This window comes from Triticum dicoccoides, chromosome 6A (genome assembly GCF_002162155.2).
Source record: "Triticum dicoccoides isolate Atlit2015 ecotype Zavitan chromosome 6A, WEW_v2.0, whole genome shotgun sequence".
Lineage (NCBI taxonomy): Eukaryota > Viridiplantae > Streptophyta > Magnoliopsida > Poales > Poaceae > Triticum > Triticum dicoccoides.
Window position 1 is genome coordinate 607,971,431 of NC_041390.1, and position 8,914 is coordinate 607,980,344.

The window sequence follows — 8,914 nt, forward strand, 5'->3', positions numbered from 1 at the left end:
ACTTAGGCGAGTACTAGGACTGCAGCTAAGCCTCCGAGTGGAAGTCTGGCTTACCACTCGGTAGGATTTTATTTAATCTTAGGCGAAACGGATTCGCAGCTAAGCCTCCGAGTGGGAGTCTGGCTCACCACTCGGTAAGGATTTTGATAACTTAGGCGAGTACTTGGACTGCAGCTAAGCCTCCGAGTGGAAGTCTGGCTTACCACTCGGTAGGATTTTATTTAATCTTAGGTGAAACGGATTCGCAGCTAAGCCTCCGAGTGGGAGTCTGGCTCACCACTCGGTTAGGATTTTTACAAACTTAGGCGAAATGGATTCGCGGCTAAGTCACCCACTGAGGGGAAAATTTTATTGGACAAAAATAAAAAGTGACAAAAATTATGGAGGAACTATGACACTATTATTTTGAAATCCATGAACTACAGGAGTACTTTATTGCAACTCATCCGAGTGATAAACTTAAGTGTAAAATGGGCGGAGTAGTTCCGCGTTCCAAGCTCGGGGCTCGTCGATATTATGTTCGACGTTGTAAAGACGGTATGCCCCGTTGTGGAGAACTTTGGTGACGATGAAGGGTCCTTCCCAAGAAGGAGCAAGCTTGTGAGGTTTCTTCTGATCCACTCGGAGAACTAAATCTCCTTCCTGGAAGGCTCGACCTCTCACATTTCTGGCGTGGAAACGACACAAATCTTGTTGGTAGATGGTCGATCGGATCAGAGCCATCTCCCTTTCTTCCTCTAAAAGGTTGACTGCGTCCTGCCGCGCTTGTTCAGCTTCTGCTTTGTTGTAGATCTCAACTCGAGGAGCATTGTGGAGAAGATCGCTCGGCAAGACTGCTTCAGCTCCGTAGACCAAGAAGAATGGAGTTCTTCCGGTCGACCGATTAGGTGTGGTCCGCAGTCCCCAAAGCACCGAGGGAAGTTCGTCGACCCAAGATCCAGCTGCATGCTTGAGATCACGCATCAGTCGGGGTTTCAATCCTTTGAGAATCAGACCATTGGCTCGCTCTGCTTGTCCGTTCGACTGCGGATGGGCGACTGAAGCGTAGTCGACTCGTGTGCCTTGAGAGTTGCAGAAATCCCTGAATTCTTCCGAGTCAAAGTTCGACCCATTATCCGTAATGATGCTGTGCGGGACTCCATATCTGAATATCAGTTCCCTGATGAAGCTAACAGCAGCACCGGCGTCAAGGTTCTTGATTGGTTTAGCCTCAATCCACTTGGTGAACTTGTCGACTGCCAGCAGTACATGCGTGAAGCCACTTCGCCCTGTTCTCAAAGGTCCGACCATGTCCAACCCCCATACTGCGAAAGGCCAGATGAGTGGAATGGTCTTCAGAGCTGATGCAGGCTTGTGCGACATATTAGAGTAGAACTGACATCCCTCGCACTTATCCACTATCTCCTTTGCCATCTCATTCGCCTTTGGCCAGTAAAATCCGGCTCGGTATGCTTTGGCCATGATGGTCCGAGAGGACGCATGATGACCACAGGTTCCCGAGTGGATATCATTGAGGATGATTCGACCTTCTTCTGGTGTTATGCACTTCTGATCAACTCCAGTCGCGCTTTCTCTATATAGCTGTCCTCTGATTACGGTAAAGGCTTTAGATCGACGGACGATCTGTCGAGCCTCTTCCTCATCCTCCGGGAGCTCTTTTCTCAGGATGTACGCGATATACGGAACTGTCCAGTCGGGAATGACCACCAAGACCTCCATGACCAAGTCGACTACTGCTGGGACTTCAACCTCAGTCGGATCTGTGGCACTCTTGGGCTGTGGAGCTTCTTCGGTGAAAGGATCTTCTTTGACTGACGGAGTGCGTATATGCTCCAAGAACACACCACTCGGAATGGCTCCTCTCTTGGAACCTATCTTTGCTAGATCATCAGCTGCTTGATTTTTCAGTCGGGGTATATGATGGAGCTCCAACCCCTCGAACTTCTTTTCCAGCTTCCTCACTGCACTGCAGTATCCAGTCATGGCTGGGCTTCTCACATCCCACTCCTTCATCACTTGGTTGACCACTAAATCCGAGTCGCCATAGACCATCAGGCGACGGACGCCGAGTGAAATGGCCATGCGCAATCCGTATAAGAGGGCCTCATACTCTGCCTCATTGTTGGAGGAATCAAAGTGAATCTGGAGCACATATCTAAGCTTATCTCCTCTGGGGGAAACCAGGACAACCCCAGCACCGGAACCATTCAACATCTTAGAGCCATCAAAAAACATGGTCCAATGCTCCGAGTGAACTTCAGTCGGCTGCTGCTGTTCAATCCATTCGGCGAGGAAATCTGCTATTGCCTGGGACTTAATGGCTTTCTTTGCCTCAAACTTGATATCAAGGGGAAGAAGTTCAATCGCCCATTTAGCCACTCGACCAGTTGCATCTCTGTTGTGCAAAATCTCTGATAGTGGAGCGTGGCTGACGACTGTGATGGAATGATCAGAGAAATAATGAGCAACCTTCTTTGTGGTCATGTATATTCCATACACAAGCTTCTGATAATGAGGATATCTTTGCTTGGATGGAGTCAAGACTTCAGACAAATAATACACTGGGCGCTGAACTTTGAAAGCTTTTCCTTCTTCTTCCCGCTCGACCGTAAGCACAGTACTGACGACTTGTCCTGTGGCTGCGATATAAAGCAACAGAGGCTCTTTGCTGATTGGAGCAGCAAGCACCGGCTGGGTGGAGAGCAGAGCTTTTAGCTCGGCAAACGCTGCATCAGCTTCTGGAGTCCACTCGAACTTGTCTGCCTTCTTCATCAGTCGGTAAAGAGGCAATGCCTTTTCACCGAGTCGTGAGATGAATCGACTTAATGCGGCCAAGCATCCAGTAAGCTTCTGGACATCGTGCACTCGCACAGGGCATTTCATTCGGAGAATAGTGCCGATCTTCTCTGGATTAGCATCGATCCCTCGCTCGGAAACGAGAAAACCGAGTAACTTGCCACCAGGAACTCCGAATGTGCACTTTGATGGATTGAGCTTGATATCATACCTTCTGAGGTTGGCAAATGTTTCGGCGAGGTCAGCGAGCAGGTCGGAACCTTTTCGTGACTTGACGACGATATCATCCATATACGCTTCCACATTCCGACTGATTTGAGTGAGTAGACACTTCTGAATCATTCGCATAAATGTGGCTCCGGCATTCTTGCGAATGGCATGGTGATATAGCAGAAGCACCCGAATGGAGTGATGAAAGCTGTTTTTACCTCGTCGGGTCCGTACAGACGGATCTGGTGGTACCCGGAGTAGGCGTCTAGAAAAGACAATCTCTCGCATCCCGCGGTCGAGTCAACAATTTGATCTATGCGAGGGAGAGGAAAATGATCTTTCGGGCAGGCCCGGTTGATGTGCTTGAAATCAATGCACATTCGGAGTGATTTGTCCTTCTTAGGAACCATGACGACATTAGCGAGCCACTCGGAGTGGTATATCTCTCGGATAAATCCTGCCACCAACAGTCGAGCCACTTCCTCACCAATGGCTTTTCTCTTCTGGACGGCGGACCGCCGAAGATGCTCTTTGACTGGTTTTGCAGATGAGTCGACTCTTAGGCGATGCTCAGCCAGTCCCCTGGGAACACCTGGCATGTCAGCGGGCTTCCATGCAAAAATGTCCCAGTTCTCACGGAGGAACTGGATGAGCGCTTCTTCCTATTTCGGGTCGAGTGTTGTGGAGATGTGGGTCGGAGCTGCATCGGGGTCGGTTGGGTGAATGTGAACAGGCTTCGTCTCACCGGACGACTGAAATGCAGATTCTGTGGCGGGTTTCTTGGATCGCAGCAAGTCACTCGGATCTGCGTTTTGCTTGTATTCTTCGAACTCGACCGCTGTCACCTGGGAATCAGCAATCTTTGAGCCCTTCTGAAAGCACTCTTCTGCCTTTTTCCGATCACCGGTGACAGTGATCACTCCTTTGGGGCCGGGCATCTTCAATTTGAGGTACACGTAACATGGTCGAGCCATGAACCGTGCATAAGCCGGTCTCCCCAAAATGGCATGATATGCACTCTGAAAATCCACGACCTCAAACGTCAACTTCTCTTTGCGAAAATGTTTCGAATCACCAAACACCACGTCCAGAGCTATTTGGCCGAGTGACTCGGCTTTCTTCCCTGGTATAACTCCATGAAAGCTCATGTTACTGGTGCTCAGTCGGGACATCGAAATGCCCATTCCTTTCAGTGTGTCTGCATACAACAAATTCAGCCCGCTACCACCGTCCATCAGCACCTTTGTCAGTCGAGTGCCTCCGACAACTGGATCGACCACCAAAGCTTGCCTCCCAGGGGTGGCAATATGAGTCGGGTGATCAGATTGGTCGAATGTGATGGGTGTTTGGGACCATTTCAAATAATTTGCTTTTGCTGGGGTAACCATGTTCGCCTCACGGTTAATGACTTTCAATCGACTCTTGCTTTCCGCATCTGCAAAGATCATCAGAGTGGAGTTGATATGCGGATATCCTTCCTCACTGTCCTCCTTGCCTTCGGCCTTGTCCGACTCCTTTTCCTTGTCCTTAGACTGTTTTCCTTGAAACTGCTGGATCAGGAGTCGACATTGGCAAGTGGTATGCTTTGGGTAAATGATATTCCCCTCTTCGTCTTTCTTCGTGTGGATGTGGCACGGCATATCCATCACGTCGTTCCCTTCTTTATCCTTTACCTTCTTAGGGTTCCAGGATCCTTTTGGTTTCCCCTTAAACTTTCCCTGAGTCACGGCCAGAGCCTCTCCAGGAGCTGCCGGTTCAGCCTTCCGTTTCTGTTTCCGACTGGTGTTTCCCTTCTCCGACTGACTCGGCTTGTGCTTGCCGCTTCGGAGTCGGTCTTCTTCTTCGCCGTTGGCGTACTTGGTAGCAATTTCCATCATCTGACTCAAGGTCATGTCACCGGTTCGACCAAATTTCAAACTCAATTCTCTATTCTTGACACCATCCTTGAAGGCGCAGACTGCCTGATGATCAGACACATTCTCCACAGTATGGTGCAAAGTGATCCACCTCTGAATATACTCCCTGAGAGTCTCATTGGTCTTCTGCACGCAGACTTGCAGCTCCGTCAATCCAGCCGGTCGCTTGCAAGTTCCTTCAAACGTTCTGACGAACACTCGGGACAGATCTTCCCAAGTGTAAATGCTGCTAGGAGGTAACTGAGTCAACCATGCTCTGGCAGAACCTTCCAACATGAGGGGCAGATGTTTCATGGCTACCTCATCATTCCCACCACCAATCTGAACCACCACTCGGTAGTCCTCAAGCCAAGTTTCAGGCTTAGACTCACCAGTGAACTTGCTGACTCCTGTTGCCAACCTGAAATTGGGAGGGATCACTGCGGCTCTGATAGATCTGCTGAAACATTCCGGACCAGAAACATGCACTCGACTGCTCGTAGGCGCATCTCTGTCGAGTCCACCTCGATGGGCTCTGTTCCGGTCGACCAAGCCTTGCACGATAATGGATCGCGCGTCAAAGCCTGGTTCTCTGGGGTCGACTGGAACTCTTCGCCCCGCACTGAGCTGGCGCCTGTCATCTTGCTGCCGAGGAGCGTAAGACCCACCCCTCGGAGGGGAATTGGGCACTCGACGCCTATCATCTCGGTCGTGTCGGTCTCCATATTGGTCTCGCCGATTCTCGCGCCCTTCACGCCGCGGAGGCGATCTGGGGCTGTGAGCCGACTGAACCGTATTCGCAGCGACGGATCGACTGTGAATTCTGTTGCGCGACTGCGACACGGCCGAATTCTGATCACCTGCTGCCCGGAGCAGATCCCTGATCTGCATCAAGCCTCTGCCAGCTTCCGACTGAGAGGGCTGGATGGACTCTGCAATACGGGTCGCAGCTGCTAAATTCTGGATTGGGGTTCGATATACCTGAGTCGGCGGGAAGAGTTGACGCCGACTGGTGTCGGGAACTCGTTGCCGCGCGCGCTCGTCGAGTGCTCGCTGAAGATTCTCCAAGCGAGTGCGTTCGGCCAAGTTGGCCAAACGTGCCTCCTCCAAGGCGCGAGCCTCGGGGGTTTCTCCTGCAATGGGAGTACGTAGGGCATCCACGTTCCTGCGGCAAAGTTCCTCTCTTTGCAGAGAGTCGAGTGGCTCGGGCTGGTACTCTTCGTGGTCTCGTGCGGGGTCGCCTCCGTCGCCTGCCCCACCATCACGGGCGAAGCCAGGGGGACTGCGGGGCCCGTCGACCATCAGGATTTCCGCCGCTGGATCACTGCTATCGCACTCGGATGCAGTCTCTACGGAGCCGGTCGACAGATCGAACAGGCCGTAAAGAGATTCGTCGGGCTCGATTGCCGCAACTTGGGTGGTGGCCGTCTGGCGAGCCACCGCGTGCCTCACCCACCGCTGAAGCCTCGACCGGCCCGAGCGCTTGCGCTGGCGGGAGACCGGGAGGGTGGCCGATGGGGGAGTCGACCGATACGGGGTCGACGGTTGCCGCAGCAGAACGCCGCGGACACATGCGCGAAAATGCGTCGCACCGCGGACGGGGAGCGCATCGACGTCGAGTGGAGCCTCCTGGAGCCAGGCGGAGTCGTCGGCGACGAAGGTGAGAGCACCGAGACGGATCTCTCGGCCCTCGACCAAAACTCTAGCAGCCACCATGATGAAAGTACTCGGAAGAATCGCAACTTCTCCACAAAATCGCTAAAACACCGGCCCCACGGTGGGCGCCAACTGTCGTGGTTCTAAGTATGGCAGTAGAGTGGGGGGTAGGTATGAAGAGGCAAGGTCCTAGCTATGGAGAGGTTGTAAGCACAAGAGATGTACGAGTTCAGGCCCTTCTCGAAGGAAGTAAAAGACCTACGTCTCGGAGCCCGGAGGCGGCCGAGTGGATTATGTGTATATGAGTTACAGGGTGCCGAACCCTTCTACCTGTGGAGGGGGGTGGCTTATATAGAGTGCGCCAGGACCCCAGCCAGCCCACGTAGGAGAGGGTTTAAGGTGCGTTAAGTCCGGGGCGTTACTGGTAACGCCCCACATAAAGTGTCTTTACTATCATAAAGTCTACTTAATTACAGACCGTTGCAGTGCAGAGTGCCTCTTGACCTTCTGGTGGTCGAGTGAGTCTTCGTGGTCGAGTCCTTCAAGCCAGTCGAGTGAGTCCCTCGTAGGTTGACTGGAAGGTGATCTCTTCTAAGGATGTCCCTGGGCAGGGTACTTAGATCAGGTCTGCGACCCTACCCTAGGTACATGACTCCATCAGGGCCGGCCACCTCTCCTAGTCCTAATAGGACTAGGGGAAGGGGGAGGCGCGCAGCCCATGTAGGGCTGCCTCTTCTCTTTTCCACTAAGGCCCATCATGGCCCATTTAGCTCCCGGGGGATTCCGGTAACCTTCCCGGTACTCCGGTAAAATCCCGATTTCACCCGGAACACTTCCGATATCCAAACATAGGCTTCCAATATATCAATCTTTACGTCTCGACCATTTAGAGACACCTCGTCATGTCCATGATCACATCCGAGACTCCGAACAACCTTCGGTACATCAAAATGCATAAACTCATAATATAACTGTCATCGTAACCTTAAGCGTGCGGACCCTACGGGTTCGAGAACAATGTAGACATGACCGAGAGATGTCTCCGGTCAATAACCAATAGCGGGACCTGGATGCCCATATTGGCTCCTACATATTCTACGAAGATCTTTATCGGTCAGACCGCATAACAACATACGTTGTTCCCTTTGTCATCAGTATGTTACTTGCCTGAGATTCGATCGTCGGTATCCAATACCTAGTTCAATCTCGTTACCGGCAAGTCTCTTTACTCGTTCTGTAATACATCATCCCGCAACTAACTCATTAGTTGCAATGCTTGCAAGGCTTATGTGATGTGCATTACCGAGAGGGCCTAGAGATACCTCTCCGACAATCGGAGTGACAAAACCTAATCTCGAAATACGCCAACCCAACATGTACCTTTGGAGACACCTGTAGTACTCCTTTATAATCACCCAGTTATGTTGTGACGTTTGGTAGTACCCAAAGTGTTCCTCCGGTAAACGGGAGTTGCATAATCTCATAGTTACAGGAACATGTATAAGTCATGAAGAAAGCAATAGCAACATACTAAACGATCGGGTGCTAAGCTAATGGAATGGGTCATGTCAATCAGATCATTCTCTTAATGATGTGATCCCGTTAATCAAATAACAACTCATTGTTCATGGTTAGGAAACATAACCATCTTTGATTAACGAGCTAGTTAAGTAGATGCATACTAGTGACACTTTGTTTGTCTATGTATTCACACATGTATTATGTTTCCGGTTAATACAATTCTAGCATGAATAATAAACCTTTTATCATGATTATAAGGAAATAAATAATAACTTTATTATTGCCTCTAGGGCATATTTCCTTCAATAGGTTCATGGGTGGAACCCGCAAGTTGATCACCAAAACATACATCAAGTGAATCACGTGATATCCCATTGTCACCACAGATATCCACGGCAAGACATACATCAAGTGTTCTCAAATCTTTAAAGACTCAATCCGATAAGATAACTTCAAAGGGGAAACTCAATTCATTACAAGAGAGTAGAGGGGGGAAGAAACATCATAGGATCCAAATATAATAGCAAAGCTCGCGATACATCAAGATTGTATCATCTCAAGAACACGAGAGAGAGAGATCAAACACATAGCTACTGGTACATACCCTCAGCCCCGAAGGAGAACTACTCCCTCCTCGTCATGGAGAGCACCGGGATGATGAAGATGGACACCGGAGAGGGATTGCCCCCTCCGGCAGGGTGCCGGAACGGGTCTAGATTGGCTTTCGGTGGCTACGGAGGTTTCTGGCGGCGGAACTCCCGATCTATGTTGCTCTCTGATGTTTTTAGGGTATATGGAGATATATAGGCGGAAGGAGCACGTCGGTGGAGCTCCGA